Source organism: Mus musculus, chromosome 1, assembly GCF_000001635.26.
Source record: "Mus musculus strain C57BL/6J chromosome 1, GRCm38.p6 C57BL/6J".
Taxonomy (NCBI): Eukaryota; Metazoa; Chordata; class Mammalia; order Rodentia; family Muridae; genus Mus; species Mus musculus.
In genome coordinates this window covers 172,751,885-172,771,507 of record NC_000067.6, presented here as the reverse complement: position 1 = coordinate 172,771,507, position 19,623 = coordinate 172,751,885, and the positions used below count along the sequence as shown (strand labels likewise).

Sequence of the window (19,623 nt, the reverse complement as noted above, 5' to 3'; positions counted from 1 at the left end):
TTGAGAGGCATAAAGAATGGGGAAAAAAGAGGGTTTTTGTCATGATGTCTCTTTAGAGCAATAGAAATCCAAACCAAGATAACTTCTTCCTCCTTCTCACTCTCATTCAGATTTATGGCCTCTTTTTTCATTAACTGTTATTGCATTTATATATACATACACATATACATATCTACTTATACATACACATGTATATATATACCTAAATATACATATATACATATATACATATATGTGTGTGTGTATATATATATATATATATGTGTGTGTGTGTGTGTGTGTGTATATATATATATATATGTATATACATATACATATATATATATATTCTCAGGGGTAACCATTTGGTATGGGTAACCAATTGATGTGCTGCACCCTAATGAAGGAGTATTGGTCCTCCTTGTTTGCTTGCCACTGAGATCACCACCTTAAAGAACAGTGTTATTAATCAAATGAGCATCTTCTAACTTCTGCAACAAAGACTTAGTTTGGTGTATTGCCCATAAAATGTCCACAGACCTGGCAAAGGACAGTCTTCCACTCTAAGCATTCCTTGCCTGTACCTCTTTGTGTAGGGTGGACTTCTCATGCCCCCACCCCACCCCCGTCCACTTTGACCATGGCTGTTGGTATCACCCTTGTTCAGTTTATTTTTGGCCAATCAAGTTGGTGATTTCATGGGCATTAGTAGAAGACAGGATCTCACAGCAAACTCCCACATCTTCTGTGTCTTTCAATCTTTCTGCCCCCTCTTCCAAAGTATTGTCTAAGCCTCAAGTGTGGGAGTGTTTTATACAATGTATCTGTAAGGACTGAGCTCCACAACTCTGAGTTTTGATTGGTTGTGGTTTCTTGTAGTGGCTTCCATTTGTTGCAAAAAGAAGCTTCTTTGTTGAAGGATGAGAATTACAATCATCAGGGATATACACAATTATTTAAAGTGTAGGTAGGGAGTGTGCTGCTTTAATAAAGTGGTGGTCCTAGATTCTCCAAGATTCATGACCTCACTACCCCTGAGTGGTTGGCTAGGTTTCCAGTACCGAGCTTGGGCTCTGTCTTTGAGGTATGATTTTTATTTTTACTAAATTTTTAGAGCTACAGCTAATGTTTTGATAGTTTTATTCAGTTCCATAGTTGCTCCTTAGGGAAAGGAGCCTTAACTGCCCACCTCCATTATGATGAAGAAAGTATTATCTAAAATTTATTTTAAACTAAATGTTTTCATCTTAAGTAATATTAAATATTAATATAGCATTCAAGATGAAAACACCAGTATAGTCATGGTGAATGGAGTTCATAAGGAATGGAAAACACTAGATAATTTGCTTAATTAATGCAGGCCTTATTAAATGAGTATTTGTTAAAATATATGTTAATATATGGGTAGTCATCTGATGAATAGACTAAGATATTTAACTTCTAAGTTATTAAAATGCATTTACAAAAGTGTCAATCAAAAAGAAGTGAGGGGAGAGAAGGGGATTATACAGATTTCTGAATAGAGAACAACTCCAAATCTACCAACCATCACATTACGTGTGGTTAGGTAAATAGATATCTATTAGAAATTGGCAATGTTCTGATTGTGTTAATTAAATGAAACTATCAACAGTGATTACAAGAAATACTAAAAAGTGTACAACCAAGGAAAAAATAACAAACTAGGAAAAATAAATGCCAGATGAATAAAATAGAACAGTGTTGACATAGGGAAAAAAAGGAGCCCAACACCAAATGCATTTCAAGAAATAGGGATACCGTATTTAACAGGGGAGACAATATTAATGAGCAAACAAACTTCTTTGTTCTGAGAATAATAATGTTTTGAATAATAAGCATCAGTGACAAAGTGTGTAACAAACAACCTGCCTTAGCAACAAGAAGAAACCACAATAAGAAATTACTAAATATTTAAACCTAGCATGATGTTAAAATTCTCTACAAGCAGATCAAGCAGGGTTTGGTAGTACACACCTTTAGTCCTAGCATTGCGGAAGCAGAAGGAGATGGATTCTGCAAGTTAAGGGATGTCTGTGAATACACAGTAAGACCTTTCTCACAAAATAAAAATGAAAAGATGAGATGTTTTAAGATATTCGTTTAAAAAGCAATAAGACTTAGAAGAGTCAAAACAATATTAACTACATGCATGGGACATACACACATTCATACATTGTATATACACTGTACGTATTTGACTTTTAATTTGAAGCAGGTATATTTGACTATATATTGTCTATAAAGCCAAGTTCAACATAGTCTAGAAAGCAGATATCAGGAGTGGCATAGTTAATAACTACAAAACTAGGAATAAACTAGAAATAAAAGCTAGCAAGCAACACCCTTCCCCCACCCACTGAAAACTAAAGCTTTCTACTAGCTTTCAAGTATACAGTATATTGATGGGTTTTTTTTTTTACCATTTTTCTAAAGATTTACTTACTTTATGTATATAAGTGCTCTGTCTGCATGCACACCTGTAAGCAACCCGTGGGCATCAGATCCCATTACAGATGCTTGTGAGCCGCCATGTGATTCCTGGGAATTGAACTCAGGACCTCTAGAAGAGCAGCCAGTGCTCTTAACCACTGAGCCATCTCTCCAGCCCCATAATATATTGATATTAACTATAGTCATTATTGTTGAACTTATCCCTATGCTATCATTGTAGCTTTGTATCTTTTCACTTGACTATTGCTAATAAAATAAAGTGTTCTAACTAAACTTAAATATATAATGTATTTCATATGTTAATTGACTAGATTTAACATCCAAAACACACATTCACTATAGACTATAAATACATTCAACTTCATTTATCAATTAAAAATAAACTTAAGGCAAACTTGAAAATGAAAATGGTTATCTAATTTAAAATGAGTTAAGAGACATATGAATATATATGTATATATATGAATATAGCATTTAAAATTATTAAAATGTAAAATATGGGGTAGGAGCTGGAGAGATGGTTTTATCATTAACAGGGATTGCTGCTCTTTCAGAGACCCCAAGTTCCCAGCACACACATCAAGGGTCTCCCAGCCAACTATAACTCCAGTTTTAAGGAATCTGATATATTCTTCTGACCTAAAGCGACACCAGCACATGCCTAGCACACACACACACACACACACACACACACACACACAAGTGCACACAAACACACATTTTAAAAATAAAATAAGGAGCTAAAGAAACAGCTCAGTCTATAAAATATTTTCCATGCAAGCGTGAGACCTGAGTTTGGATTCCCAGCACCACACAAGAAGTTGGCCACGTTGGCACTCAGCTGTAATCCCTACATGGTGAGGCAGAGATAAGCAGACCCCTAGACCTCATCAGTCACCTATCCCAGCCAAACTTATGAGCTGAGATTCAGTGAGAGACCCTGTCTCAAAAAAATAAGGTGAAGAATGACTAAGGAGGACATCCAACATCAACCTCTGGCCTCCAAATACACACATGCATATGCTCACAGAAACACATACCTATCACACACACACACAGAGAGAGAGAGAGAGAGAGAGAGAGAGAGAGAGAGAGAGAGAGAGAGAGAATTTAAAATACAATGTACTTTTAATTCAAATAACTAAAAATAATTTTGAAATAAATTCAATAAAAATAAAACCATATATTGTTAAAATATAAACAATAAATATTAATAGGCTCTAACATTGAAAAACAAAGCCAGTTACTTGGAAAGATTAATAAAAATAGCTGATATGTTTTACTAGTCGTGGAAAGTATAATAAGCAAGAACAAAAATTATGAAGATGAAATTACAGAGAAAATACTATATGTAAGTTCTATAGCATCAAGATAAGACCTAAATGAGTTGGATGTTTGCTAAGAGAAGAATTTGTGAAATTTGGGGGAAATAGACACAAATGTTGACGCACCTAAGCCACAGGATAAATTGTTAGGAAAGAATCATTCCTTCTTCAGGCAATACTCCTCCCAGGTAGCGCATGATCATTCCCAGCTTGCTGGGGAACAGCACGTTCCCAGCATATACCAACCGTTTCAAAATACAGAATAGAGATTAAAAAAAAAAAAAGCCAAGCATCTACCTTCATGTGGCTAATATAACTGTCGCAAGTTCTAGACCAAGAAAGCATAAAGAAACTATTCTCCATTCTTTTACATAAAAGTCGCATCAATAGTAATAAATCAAAGTAATTAGTGTTTGTGATGTAGGATGAAGATACCCATAATAACCAGGCAGTATCCAACGCAGGAATATAGTGATGCCATAGAAGACCACAATCAAGATGCTCCATCCTCATTAACGTAGTAAAATGAAAAACATGAAGTAGATACAGAAATAGAGTGTAACAACATTTGAATCCATTTTTAAAGTAGTGGGTTTAAAATAGAGAAAATATCTCAATGTAACAAACACAGTTAAAATGTTGAAATACAGCAAGCATTACAAGAAAGGAAACAAAACAGATGCCTCATGTCACACCCACCATTCGAATCAGCCAGAAGTCTTAACAGTAGGCAACAGTGCTATTTTTAAAAGCATAAATATTGGGACGGAAGATTTACAAATACTGTGCTTGGAGACAATAAGATCACTTATCTAGAAAACCCAACACAATCAACTGAAATTAGAAGTAACAAGAAAGCAACCACATGTCTGATCAGTGTCTGAGTTTCCTTTTAGTTGCTGTGATCAAACACCAAAAAGAGCAACTTGAGAGGAAAGGGTTCATTGGGCTTGTAGCTTACAGCCCATCATCCAGAGAAAGCAGCAGAGGAACTGAAGGCAAGATCATGGAGGAGTGCGTCTCCCTGGCTTGCTTCTCACGGCTTGCTCAGCCTACTTCTTTGTCCAAGTCAGGACCCCCTGCCCAGGGATAATACCTCCTGCAGTGAGATGTGACCTCACATATCAACTGGCAACCAAGAAAATGTCCCACAGCCATGTTTATAGGCCAGTCTGATGAAGGCAATTACTGGGCTGGGATTCCCTAGGTTTGTGTCAAAATGACAGAGATTATTATCATCCTTAAATAAAGAACAAAAACACTCTACACAAAAGCAACAAATCATTAAGCTATGATAATAAAACCAAATTTAATTTAAAAACAAAAGCAATTAAATACAATAGAATCAAAAGTGTAAAAAAAGGAAAGTCATTGTTACGGGTATCAAACCTTGTTATAAAGAACGTCCTCTGGAGCAGCTTGTTACCAGGGCCGTAATGGAACACTATGGAGAGTCAAGGGCAACGCATATAAAGAACAGCACGGTGGCATGTTAGAGAAGGAAAAGTCGTCCTGCTCGGTAATTATGACTGGCAAAATCAGCTGTCGACTTAGGAGCAAAATAAAAAGTTACTGCCCAACCTTAAGACGTTCTCAATTATTCATAAAAGAACAGAAAAAAATATATACAATAAAAATTTTAATTGATCATAAAAGACTAAGGCTTTTTAAACAGAAATACAAATGACCAAAGAAAGATATTGGTATATTTGATGACAGCAAAAATCTTAACTTCTACAAGGCCAAAAGGTATCACTAAAACCTTGCAACATGAGAAGCAGATGAAAAAAGAGAGACTGGCAAGTTTATAACTGACAATATATTAGTATCTAAATATTTACATTCACTTTTTAAAATCTATAACTAAAAGGCAAACAAATCAAAGGGAAAGTGTGTAGAAAAATTTGCATGTTGTACATCAAAAGCCAAGAGAAGAGACAGCAGAAACCCTGAAGAACTGGATGCTAGAAAACCATTGGAAGGGAAGAAAACTATTTAAAAAGCAAATTTCTAGGTGAACTACCATTTTGTTACAGTGCATAATTTTAATAAGATATCAATATTCATGAGAGGTCCTCAAAATAATGGTGAGTTAGGTTGCTATGAAATTCCTGTTTTGTTTTGTTTTATTAGATATTTTCTTTATTTACATTTCAAATGTTATTCCCTTTCCTAGTTTCCTCTCCGAAAACCTCCTATTCGCCCCCATCCCTGATCACCGACCTACCCACTCCTGCTTCCTGGCATTCCCCTACACTGGGGCTTAGAGCCTTCCCAGGACCAAGGGCCTCTCCTCCCATTGATGACCAACCAGGCCATCCTCTTCTACATATGCAGCTGGAGCCATGAGTCCCTCCATGTGTATTCTTTGGTTGGTGGTTTAGTCCCTGGGAGCTCTGGGGGTACTGGCTAGTTCATACTGTTTGTTGTTCCTCCTTGACGCAAATCCCTTCAGCTCCTTGGGTGCTTTCTCTAGCTCCTTTGCTGGGGACCCTGTGCTCCATCCAATGGATGGCTGTGAGCATCCACTTCATTCCTGTTTTTATGTTTAACAAGAAGAAGAGTTGTTTTTTAATTTGTTTGATTTTTATCTTCATCTATGGAGTCTAAATGTGTGTGTGTGTGTGTGTGTGTGTGTGTGTGTGTGTGTGTGTGTGTGTGTGTGTGTGTGTTTTGTATCTGTCTGTCTGTCTGTCTGTCTGTCTTTGGTTCCAACACAGTACATGGCAGGCAAGCACTCTGCTACTTAGCTATATCCACAACTCTCTTTTATTATTTTTGTTGGACCACAGGGTTGCGGGGAACCAAAGCCAGCTCCTCTGCAAGAGCAACAAATGTTCTTAAAGAGCTGAACCTTGCCAAGTTCACCACTCTTAAAGTTCGAGTTCTTTACAAATGAGCATATATTCCAAGCATTTTATACAACCCTAAGAACTGAATGTCCAAAGAAAACTTACTCTTGAAGCGTGTGTTTATAATCCCAGAAGTCAGAAGCTGAGGTGGGAGAATAGTGAGCTCTAGGCCAGGCTGAACTATGGCCAGATTTTCAGACTGGGAACCCCCAATCCTCAAACACAGCAGTCCCATGGCAAACAAGCAACCAAGCTCCGCGCCTCTTTCTCATCCTTCTTGCAGATTTGAACAAGAAGTCTATACTTGCAGGCTAAAACTCTGCAACAAGCCTGAAGAGGCACTCTAGGGAAGCAACCCGTGCACCTCCACTGTGGTAAATTGAAGATAAGGAAGTGGGAACTTCCAGGAGACCATAATCCCTTCAAAGAGTTTCCAGAAGCAGTTGAGGTTTCAGAAAGGCCACCATTTTATGCTAGGGCAAAAATCACTTGAAGGTTCTTTTAATTTTCTGATGTCTTTTAAGCTAGTCAATTGAACTTGGAAAGGATTGAAATATAAAAGGTTTCAGCTGAGCAGGTTGCGTTCTGTTAAATGATACAAATTGCATGTGCCATTTAACATACCTTTATCTCTGCAGATTGGATTCTAATAGGTAAATTCATCTTCTCTGTATGAGACTTTCTTGCTGATACCTGGAAGGTCGCTGTGTTATTATTCAAGTCTTTGCTCTCCAAATGAGGAGACTGGAGAGACAGCTATAAAAGATGTTCTGGCTTAATATTTCATCACTGGAGAGAGAGACAAGGCTCTGGTATGTTGTTGCCCCATATGTGATGCTGTTTAAGGCAAAACAGTCCAGATGATACAAGAGGCACTTAAGTCCATCTACCACATTCTTCTGCCCTCGGAACGCCCGTGGGGAAGACCTCTGCTCCCTGAAGAGGGGGACACAGTGTTCCATAAGAAATGAGCAATCACAGGGCGACCCTAGAAAATGGGCAAGCCTACACAATCTGCAAAATGTGAGCTTTGTCTAAGCAGAATGGGAAACTGTTCCTCAGCCCTGTGCTTAGAGAAGCTGGAACCTACTGTTTAAACGAAGGGCTAGGTTCCGAGGGACTCTTGTGGGGTTAGAGGAAGAGTGTTTTCATGTGAATGTGGAGAGGGCCTTTGCATAGATGGGATCAACCAAGGGGTAGCAGGGTTCCCACATGCAACAGTATGTGTCCACAGTCTCCAAAATTGCATTCACCTGGGTAGACTTGCCTTCCCTAAACATCCTTTGGTTGGTTATGTTACTCTCAAAGATTCGAAAGTTAAAAGTAACAATTGCATGCGATAAAACTTAGGCAGTAGCCATAAGTTGTTTCCTTCTTGGCTTTGTTTCATTTTCTTTTCCAGATTCGGAAGAAACTGAGAAAAATGTATGTATGTGCCTTTCTCGTCCATTTTTAATTTGTCAATTAAGATGTCTCATTCACAACTTAAGTAATTATACAGTAATTTGGCATACAATAAGTTTTGACATCTTAAAAAATATATTACATCACTTTTTAGATATATGCCAGTGAATATTAAGATTTCATGTATCTCAGTCACTTGGAAATGCATAAGCTCTCCTGAGTCAAAACTTTCTTTCTTTCTTAAACTCATATTTGAACTCCATTCCCCCCACAAAATTTTATTATAATGTAAATTTTAATGCTTCAAAGTATGCTTTTGATCACCATTTATAATGCCTTGAAACAACAATAAATAAACAAATAAACTAAAATGCATTTTTTACTGAATCTCCAGTTTCCAAAAGGATCTAAAAAGAAAAAAAAAAGTCTATTCTGGATTAAGTGGTCATTTCAATTTTTAATTTGTATGTAGTTTTGATAAATAATTTTAAACACAAAAGCATGGTAGGGCAGGAAATATGCTTCTTAATAAGATAAATGAGGCTTTTTAGAAAATTAATTTACATATACATGGATGAACATTCTTCATTACTGTAGTGAGACAGGATTTGTCATCAATTTTATTCTCTCTGTAATGTAAGCATGAAAACAACTCCTTCAATAGACAGCTAGATACAAGTAGCTTTACTGTAGTAATGTCCTTTGTTAGCTTTTCTTTTCAAACCACATTTATATTTTTAAATTACATGCAAAACAAAATGACATCTTCCTTCAGAGTCACTGAAAGCAAAGACATGAAACTGCCTAAGATGCAGAGGATGTTTTGCTAGGAATTAGCTGTTTTCTCAGCTCTCAACACCAGCTCTTTGAGTGGTCTCCTTCCTTGGCCCCTAGACACTCTTCCATTTCTCCTTGAAATGCTACCATGCACCTCCAGGGACATGTTCACCTGATTTGTAAACAAACAGTTGAAATACACAAGCTCAACTATCCTATACGGGATGCTAATCTTATCAGAGACAAATGCTGGCTGAAAACTATAGGCAAAGTATCTTGGCAGCAGGTGACTAACTGGGGTAACAAACATTTATGCAAGCATATATTATTACATGGAAATTTCAAGAAATTTTCAGAGATAAAGACTGGATTTCATGGTCCTAGGTGGATAGCTCAGTTGTAGATAAAGTATTTGCCTTTCAAGTATGAAGGACTGAGCTCTGTCCTCCAGACCCCAGGTGCCTGCTCTACACTCCCATGGTCAAGAAGTTCTCTTGGCTCAGTGGACTGCCACAGTGGCCAAATCTGCAAGTTCAAGGTTAGTAAGAGACTGGATTTCCTCTAGTCGATTGATGGGATTCCTTGGTGTCTTTAATGGTGAGTAGGGAGGTGCATCTGACTTTTAAACATCAAAGAAAACACCTGTTCTCACTTATTTTCTTGAATCAACCAAAACAATAGGAGAACCTAAAGGCAAACTCGTCTTCAATAAAGCTACAGATGTTACTATTCTGAGTCTCACATATAAAGAAGGGTAGTCATATATTTAGTGATGGAGGACATACTAAACCAAGATGTGGCTGTTGATGGAGGAAAGGGAGCGGAGTGTATACTCATGATAAAATTGGTAGGAGATAAACAATAGGAGTAGAAAAATATATTGAAAGATAGAAAATGTTCTCAAATTTAAAAATAAAACTCAAAGTGTTAACAATGCCATCTCTCCTGTAGTTAACCTATATTGTTATGAGACCTTAAAAGCAAACAGCTCAAAACTCTAAAAGTAGATATAAGAGGGACCACAAATACATTCTACCTAGAGCAATTAAAACAATGTGGTGCTGAGACATGAATAGATGTGTTAATGAAACAAGAATCTCTAACACAGACCTAAAAATGCAACAGTTATAATAAAAATTAATTTTTAAATCACAGGAGGGAATGTTTAATGAAAGCATTGGGATGGGTGAATAACAAGGCAATGAAAAAACAGATTTAGATGAATACATCAGGGGAAAAAGTCCAACTTGATCAAATATCTACATCTTAAAATCAAACCAATAACAGCAACTAAAAATAAGATCAACTTCTAAGATCTCAAAATTGGAAAAAAAAAGATTTACATGTGGGGAAAAACCCTGAAGTCACTCATAAATTCAACTCTGTTAAAATAAAAACTAAACATGGCAACTTTACCATAATTCAGAAAATAAATTACAAACTGAGGGTGGGGGAAGGTGTGTGCATGCCAGGTTATTAATATATAAACAAGATCAGTAGCTCAAAGGAAAGTGATTGGAACCAAGGACAACAGGAAACAGCTCTGAGAAAGGGTCCTCAAACTCCCAGAGATTAAGAGGTATTCCATTTCAGTTCAAAAAATAAACAATGCTAAGCAATGCTACAAGAAAGCAAGCTAACAGCAAATGAGCTTGTAGGTTTCAGTTGAGCCCAGAAGCTCAGGAGTAGTACACACACACACACACACACACACACACACACACACACACACACACACACACAGAGGAGGAAGAGAGGGAGAGAGGGAGAGAGGGAGGGAGGGAGGGAGGGAGGGAGATGGAGATGGAGATGGAGATGGAGTGACAGAGAGAGACTTTCCCAGTGTATTTTTCCCTTAACTCTCTTCTTTCAGCAAAGAAAGATCCCATATAAAAGATGATTGATAGATAAGATACATACATACATACATACATACATACATACATACATACATACATACATACATAGAAAGGAAGAAATAGATTTTAAAGCTTACAACAGGCTGTGGCTTTCATGTATTATATTATCAAAAAGCAATTCATTGAGGTGCCTTATAGTCTTTTAGTTACTATGCCTTGATTCCAGCCCTACCTTTCCAAATAAACCCACCAACCTTTGTTCTGCCCACAGGAGGTACAGAGTGTAAGGCTGGAAAGAATAAATTCCTTCCACCTGTCTGTTTTCTGTCCCTGCCAGCAACTCAGCAGTCCAGTTTTCACCTGCCCACTCCCTGTTTGGTTACTGCAGCTTCTGAGTCCAGTTTGCAAGGTTTCCAGAATTTGATCATACAGCTTGCTGGTTCCACATCGCTAGTCAATCAGTGCACCCTGCTGGGACTTTGGTCTCAGCTCTACAGGGGTCCTCCTCCAACTTCACAATACTAGCTAAACCATACTCTATTCAAAAAGGTCTGGGTCTCCATGTTAGGAGGCTCGTCGTTGGACAGCTTCTAAATTAATCATTTCAACATCTTTGCTTGTTCCTGAGCCCTGGAGATGCTATCTGTTTCCTATAATCAATCACTATCCCCCTGACACATACACACAGAGGGAGGGAGGGGGGAGGGAGGGAGGGAGGGAAATGGAGACGGAGACAGAGAGACAGAGAGAGACTTTCCCAGTGTCTTTTTGCCTTAATTCTCTTCTTTATAACCACATTTGGACCTTGAGAAATCTGTATATAAAACTGAGCTAAAATAGCCGGATGGACTTCTGAAAGGCTCTTAACCATATGCTAAGAAAGGAATGGAGACACAGATGGTCTCGGACATGATTGGAAAGAGGATTGATACTCCCTGTGATGATTTACGCATGAAATGTCCCCAGGATTTGTTTGAACTCTTGGTCCCCCACCTTTGTGGCACTGTATTGAGAGTCTGGAACCTTGTGGAGGTGGAACATGGAATGGTAGCTGAGACTCTAATTAGATTTGGTTTCCTATATGCCAAGCCTGGAGCCACCCACCCCTTGCCATCCTTGAAGTGAGAGACTGTATCTACTGAACTATGCATGCATTTTCTTTTCTTGTCAGCTATTCTGTCCCAGCCACAAGCAAAGTAACACTCCCCAAGAAAGCTTGTGACTAACTGCAATTTCATTTCTAGGAATTTATCTAACATATAAAAATGATACATGTGTGAAATACTGTATAAAAACTGGAAGCTGTCATATTTTTACAAAAGTTAATCAGTAGCAGACAAATTAAAAGATCACCAACAAGTAAATGGTTCTCTTCAACTTTTTTTTTTAGAATCTTCATTGTCCTGGCTAGTTTCTCATGCTATTGTGGGTGGTGCCACTCCTGGATTGGTGGTCCTGGGTTCTATCAAAAAGTAGGCTGATGATCTCATAATTGATAATTTAGGCTAAAACTACCAAGGGACTGAGGACAGATATTGTGTGTAATACGTTTTCCCAAGTAACTATTCTCTACGTGTGTAGAGATATTGCTATGGTAATGAGTGCTCAGACTGTAGAGGTACTCAGAACTCTGTAACATTACTTTTTTGTAAACGCTTTTTCACTCTTAATAAATATATATGTGACATTAAAAAAAAAGTAGGCTGAGCAAACCATGTGAAACAAGCCAGTAAGTAGTACTCGTCCATGGCCTCTGCATCAGCTCCTGCCTCCAGGTTCCTGCCCTGTGTGAGTTTCTGTCCTGACTTCCTTCGATAATGAACAGGGATACACAAGTATAAGCAAAATAAACCCTTTCCTTCTCATGTTGGTTTGGTCATATTTTTATTGTAGCAATAGAAACACTAAGACACTCATACATGTATACAACGAAATATCGTCATATTCACCAAACCTATTCCAACTCCCCTTGGAAAGAGTTTTAAGTTTTAAGTTTTCATTCATGAAACATTATGCAGAAATAAAATTAATCTCTAAAAATCAGTATAGGCTCTGAGATGACAGTGAGTGTGAAGGGAATGCACAAATGTAGTGTTTGTAGCCTCTGCTTGAATTTTTTTAATTACAAAAAAAAATGTATGTTTGCATAGAGTGTGTCTGGGAGGATGCATAAGAAACTGATTAGAACAGGGGTGAGATAAAGACTTAAATGGTATTTGCCAATCCTCTTGGACCTCATAAATTTTGTAGGAGATAGATAGATAGATAGATAGATAGATAGATAGATAGATAGATAGATAGATAAAGATAGATATCTTCTACAAAAGAAATTTAAATAAAAAAAAATTTAAATATCCACTGGGAAGAAATGAAGTATTCTCTAACTCAAAACTGCAAAATGTGCAAAAATGTTTATCTGTTCTCTCTCCCAAGGCAACATTAGCAGCATGTTAAAAAAAAATAAATAAAAATGATTTAAACTCACTGCAATGAAAAGAATAGGAGAATAGCTATTAGCAAGTGAAATATTCCTAAACATTTCTGCAAGAGGAAAAGTGGATAAAACACTGTGAAGTTGGGCAGGGGAAGCTGTAGTCTAGGATATATGGCGATGCAGGGAGGGCTGCAGGCAAGCAGGGAGAAAATCTCCCCAAGAGAGCCTAGAAATCTCCATCCTGCCTCCAAGACCCAGGGCTGCAGACAGTAGTGGTAGCCCCTGAAGGTTATTAACAGCACTGATTCCACAGTCCTCCCCTAATCCTTTAATCACACTGGCTGGATAATAAGTGTTTTACTTCCATGCCAAAAACAAACGCTTAAACAAAGGGTATTTTCTAAGGAAAATTACCAAAATAAAGCAAACAAATGGAGATGGTGATGTTTTAGGACTCTCAAAGGTTTAGGGGGCCCTTTAAATTGCATAATTAAAGAATGTCTAACCTGAAGGCAGCCTCGACACACACTCATCCAAAAAACATACGCACATTGGATTTTTTTCCCTTAGTCTTAAATATGATGGATGACCAAAGTCCATTATGCGCTTGTACTTGAGGTGAATGCAACTTAGAAGGAAAATACAGAGATAAGGTAGGAGAAAATTAACTCTGGAGGTGGTATAGGCTACTCGGGGGACAGGAGAAAATTTAGAAATAAAACTCTATGCCAGGTGTGATGGATGGTGCAGACTTGCCATTCCAGCTCCCAAGAGGCTACGGTAGAAGAATCCTGAATGCCAAGCTGGAGTTACATAGAACAATGCCATGGAAAATGACTAGGGAGAAGCTAAAACTTCACAGATAACTCCACATACAAGCTCTCATTAGTAGGGAACAAAGTATTATTTTTTTAAGTCAGTGAAATAAGAAAATACAAGACACTTAGCAAAAATATGTGATTGACAAATTAAACATTATGAACAAAAAATTAAAAATATAAAAGGAGGAAAAACCTCTCTGAATATTGAACCAAGAAATTCCAATATCCAAGTAACAAAAAGTCCAGAAAGAGACAGCTGAGGTTGGCTAATCATAAAAGAAATGAGAATAACCCAAATTCAACAACCAGTTTCCAAACTAAGATTGTCCACCAGGTACCCAAGGCAACCAAGATATTCACATCTGCTCCCAAGTTCTTGAAATTTCAGAGTATCAAAGGGCTGGAGAGAGAGTTCAGCAGTTAAGAGCTCTTAGTGTACTTCAGAATACATAATTCAGTTCCCAGAACCTACATCAGGCAGCTTAGAGCACTCTATAACCCCAGCCCCAGGTAATCTGACACCCTCATCTAGCCTCTGCAGATACCTGCTTACACATGGTGTACACACATATAAATAAAAATAAATCTTAAAAAATATAGAGAGAAAATCCTAAAATTTTCTTCAGCAGAAAAAAAAGCCATTAAATTATAAGAAATATGTTGGTATCAAATTTGAGAAATGAATATAAATTTTAGTGGAGAAGGTTCTTCATAGTCATAAGCAAGGGGGAAATGGCTTGGGGGACTGGAACAGTAGCTCAGTGGATAAAAGCATTTGTTGGACAAACATGAAGACATGAGTTCAAATCCACAATACCCAAGTCAAAGGCTGGGCATAAGCTTTGAATGCTAGTTCTGTAATGCAGTAGGAATGGCAAGGTGGCTGGAGCTTGTGAGCCACCAGACTAGGTGCAGGCTCAGTGGGAGACCCTGTCCCAAAGGACTAAGCACGTTGCGATAGAACAGGACATCCAATGTCTTCCTATGGCCTCTGCACATACACAGGAGGAGCACATACAACACACCACACACACACACACACACACCACATATACAACATATACAACATAACATACCACACAGCACACACACATACCACACAAACACACAGCATACATACAACACACACACAACACACATACACACAAAACACACACATCCCACACACATATGCACACACCACACATATACACATATATTCTACATATAATACAGGGGGATGGTAGAAGAAACTAATTCCTTAGATTTGATTATATTCTTACTCCTAAAAAGACAAGAAATAGAAGAAAGAAGGAAAAAAGGATTGGGGACTCTAAGGGGCAAAAAAACAAAGAGAAGAAAAAGATATTACACACATACACCACACACATACAATACAAACATAACACACATGATCACATAACACACATAATCACACAACACACATATACACACATACACAACACACACACATAGGGTGGTATTTTCAACTTAGAATTTGACAGCCATTTTGATATCAATGTGAGAGGACAGAACAAAGGCATTATCAGGTTTGTAAGGACCTCCCTACCTGTCCATGGAAAATTACTTTAAGACGTGTTCCAGAAAAGCTAAGAAGCGAACCAAAAAGAGAAAGATATGAGATCAAGGAAACTGGAGCCATAGCATGGAGAGTAATGAAAAGAAGACTCAAAATGACATCTCTTAGGCCAGCCTAAGTAACAATCAGCCCAGGCTAGGAAGAGAGAGCAGCCGAGTCCAAAATAAGGTATTGATAGGTAGGGGGATGGTAGAAGAAACTAATTCCTTTGATTTGACCATATTCTTACTGCTACAAAGACAGGAAATATAAAAGAGAGAGAGAGAGAGAGAGAGAGAGAGAGAGAGAGAGAGAGAGAGAGAGAAATGATTGAGAACTCTAAGGAACAGCAAAACAAAGAGAAGAAAAAAGATAATTATATCATTTGGCTCTGCAGTGGACAATATCCACAAAATCATAATCACATAAACACTCCCAAGCTTCAGTGTTTAAAGCCCATCTGTAGACAAAGCGCATAATTTTTGCTCTGATAAGAATAGAATGTAAGCTCCACAGGTGATCTGCAGATCTAAGCTGTGTGAGGAGAGAAGGGCGACGGGGAGGAGGAGAAGAGCACAGAAAGCATTGCATGAATCTCCCATCCTACACAGTGCAAAAGGGAAGACAGACGTTTCAGGATGCACCTCTGCTGTTTGGAATTTAAAAAGCAGCCGGTGCAATATAAAGAGATGACTGACGGGTGTGGTCCATCGGGGAAGCGGTCAAGATGTGCCACTATTTTCTGTCCTGATACAAAGTCTGTAGCTACTGTTTAAAATCCACAGCAAAGGGAGTGCTTTAGAACTGTTGTTGCTGCTTTTGAAAAGCAGTGGCTACCTCCATAGATGTATGCATCTTAAAATTCAAAGTGAAGTAAAACTAGGGCTATTAATAAGGCATGAGTCCCTCACTTTTCCAGAAAACTATTCTATATTATTCTTCATCTTTTGGGGGGGTTATTTTTTTATTTGTGGGGTTTTTTGCCATTGTGGTTCTGTGTTTGTGATGCAGAAGACCCAACAGAGCAATAACCCTGAACTCTGAGCTCCATGCCCAGCCTCATCTTTTTAGTATGGGCATCTATGGGTTGGGTAATATATAAATACATGCATAAAATGTTAAAGAACTGTTGTTGCACATATTTTACAGTATTAAACATCAAAGTTTGAAGTAATTGTGAAAAATGTGAACAGGGCCAATAAATATCTTATGAGAGCGTGTCAACTTGCTCTCTGCTCAATCCCCAGTGCCAAAGAGAAAAGATGTGGTATATGATATTGTATGAACTTAATTATCCTCCAAATAACCATGTTCTCTGAGGTTCTTGGTTAGAAGCAATGGACAATTTTAAAACTCTAGGACGTTTCCTAGCAACTTAAAATAAAGCCATTCCCTCCAGTCCTAAAGTGTCAGTGAGCTAAGAAAGGGAAGCAATGGCACTAACAAGGTGACTCACTGGTACTCAATGACCTAAGTTCACTCAATGGACCCAGGTGGTGGAAGGAAGCTACTGACTCCCACACGTGTAGTCTGTCCTTCACACGCTTGCTATGGCACTGATGTGTATGTGCGCAGACAATAAATAAATAAATAAATGGATGGATAAATAAATAAATAAATAAATAAATAAATAAATAAATAAATGTAAAATTTTAAGAAAAGGATTTTTAAAAAGAAGAAGAACAGAAACCACTCTGGTTCAGAGATGAGAAGACATGAGCCAATGCCCCACATCTGCATCCAACCCAGCCTATGACTTTCAGAAAAGCAGTTTTCCTCCCTGAAGCTCAGAGTGCTCATGGAAAGGAAGAGGGCTGTAATGTGTCAGTAGATTCCTTGGGCAGTGATACCACCCTCCCACAGTGTATGGTGAACATTTGTAGGATATTTTTGATTGTCATAAAGACCGGGGAAAACTCTTGATGTTCAGGTAGTACTCCAATGGTCTGAATATCAGGTGCTTTCTTTTGTTCATTCTGTACAGAGGTCAGACAGAAGAGACATAAATGCCCCAGGTTCCAGGTGGCTCCTCCTCTGTATTAGTTGTACCAAGTGAGAAAAATCACAATAGCCACTGAAGCATAACACCAAGTAGCTGCTATCAAGCATCCAACCCTTGCCTTATCCAGTTTCAGAATAGGGGTTCATTTGAAAAGTTCTTTGCCAGGAATAAATCTACTACATTTTTAAACTCTAAAATCCCACAATTCCTTGGAAGTTCCATTCTTTCGGTCCATTCTATTTTCCAGAAAGGATAATATTACCATTATCCTCTTACCATTATCTGCTCACACATGCAAAACACATTTGCATCATGGAAGCATAACTATGCAGATAGAGGGTCCCTCTCCTAGTCTGAGAAGGGAGTTCTTGTCTCCCTTGGGACAAGGACTGTCCCCATCATGTCTTTCTTACAGGGTTAAACCAAGGGAAAAGCTTTGAGATAGTATGTATCTGCATCAGTGGGGAGCTGGATATTAAGAATTAAAAGATTTCTTAGAAACAAACGTATCTGAGCTTTCATTGCTCTGACTCTTCAGTTTTCTTCACAGACACATTTATCCTTTATTATCTGGAACTTACAAAGGCTTTTTTGTACACGCTGTAGGACTACAGAGCTAGGTCTCAGGACACGTTGCAGTGGGGACTCTCACCACTGTAATCTCTTTTAGGCAGCTGCTTATCTACTCTGCACTACAAGTGTCAGAGAAAGTCGTCCATTGTTGGTATTCTCTCACGTCTTGTTCAGGTACCACCAGGAACTGTGGCTCTTCCTTTTCTTGTCCCCCTTTGAGTATCTCAGTGCCTTTCATAATAGCTGGAGCATAACGGTCATTAAGCATCATCCACAGATGTATTTATTCCCCCACACACACACTTCCTTGTTCTTGTGTTCTTTCTCTGTCCCTTCTCTCACTCTCCTGATGCTTCCTACAGGTAGACCCCATTTTATGTAATGCCATTCTCACAGGCTTCCCTGCCCTGCTTATATCAGACACAAAGGCTTCCTCACCTACAACTATAAAAGCATGGAGAAGGGTGCACTCCCTCTGCTCTTCAGTTTCCTCCAGGAACCTCTCCTGCAGCTTCATCTTGGGTCTCTATTTAGCCTCAGAATCTCCTCTTGAGCTTGACCTCACCTATGCTCTAGGGACACCCCCCAGTGTTGCTTACCACACATCCCTCCCTTCTGGGAGACAGCCACACTCAACAACCTGTGAGAGAAACCACATGCTTCTTATGGGTATGCATCTTAGATTGCATCAAATATGAAGCATCCTCCTAATTCTGGGTTTTCTCTTGGATAAGGTATAAATTCTCTATCCATCTCAGATCCTTAAAATAAAATCCATTCTGGGCATAATTTTGAATTGGCAGTACATCAAATGCTACAGCCAACATGATGCCTCTGACTGCCTTCAGGACCTGGGCCTCATAATCTAGACAGGAAGGGCCCTGCTGTAGTCTTATATTTGCTGCATGACAACATGAGCAAAAGGCACATACTGAGCTTGCTGGGCTGTTTTTTAACTAAACAGCAAGTATGGATGAGCTCACTGCTATTCAAGAGAGAGAACAAACAATACAGGGGAAAATGAGATAAAATACTATTTTTGGTATGGCTCAGCTATACCATTCCTGCATATAAACTCAAAGAACTCCAAGTCAATGTACCACAGAGGTACCTGCATATCCATGTGTATTTGTGTATTGTTGTTCTACCCATGATAGCAAGAAACGAAGCTGGTCTAGATATCCATCAACAGATAATTGGATAAAAAAAAATATGTTGTACATATACACAATGGAGTTTTATTCAGCCATAAGGGAAAAATGAAATGACATTTTCAGGAAAGTGGATGGAACTGGAATTCATTATGTTATTCAAAATAAACCAGACCTAGACAAATACCTTATATGTAGAACCAGGACTTAAATTCCTCTCTCTCTCTCTCTCTCTCTCTCTCTCTCTCTCTCTCTCTCTCTCTCTCTCTCTCTCTCTCTCTGCATGTGTGTGTGTATCTGTGTCTCTCTCTGTACCTGTCTCTCTCTGTCTCTCTGTATCTGTCTCTGTGTGTGTGTCTATGTGTCTGTGTGTGCCTGTCTCTGTGTCTGTGTCTGTGTCTCTGACTCTCTCTCTC

General features: G+C 38.4%; 1 pseudogene; it reads right to left on the bottom strand.

Annotated features, from left to right (window-relative positions):
- Gm38051 overlaps positions 1-18,573 on the bottom strand; it is a 29,973-nt pseudogene extending 11,400 nt beyond the window's left edge.
- Between the last annotated feature and the right edge of the window lie 1,050 nt (positions 18,574-19,623).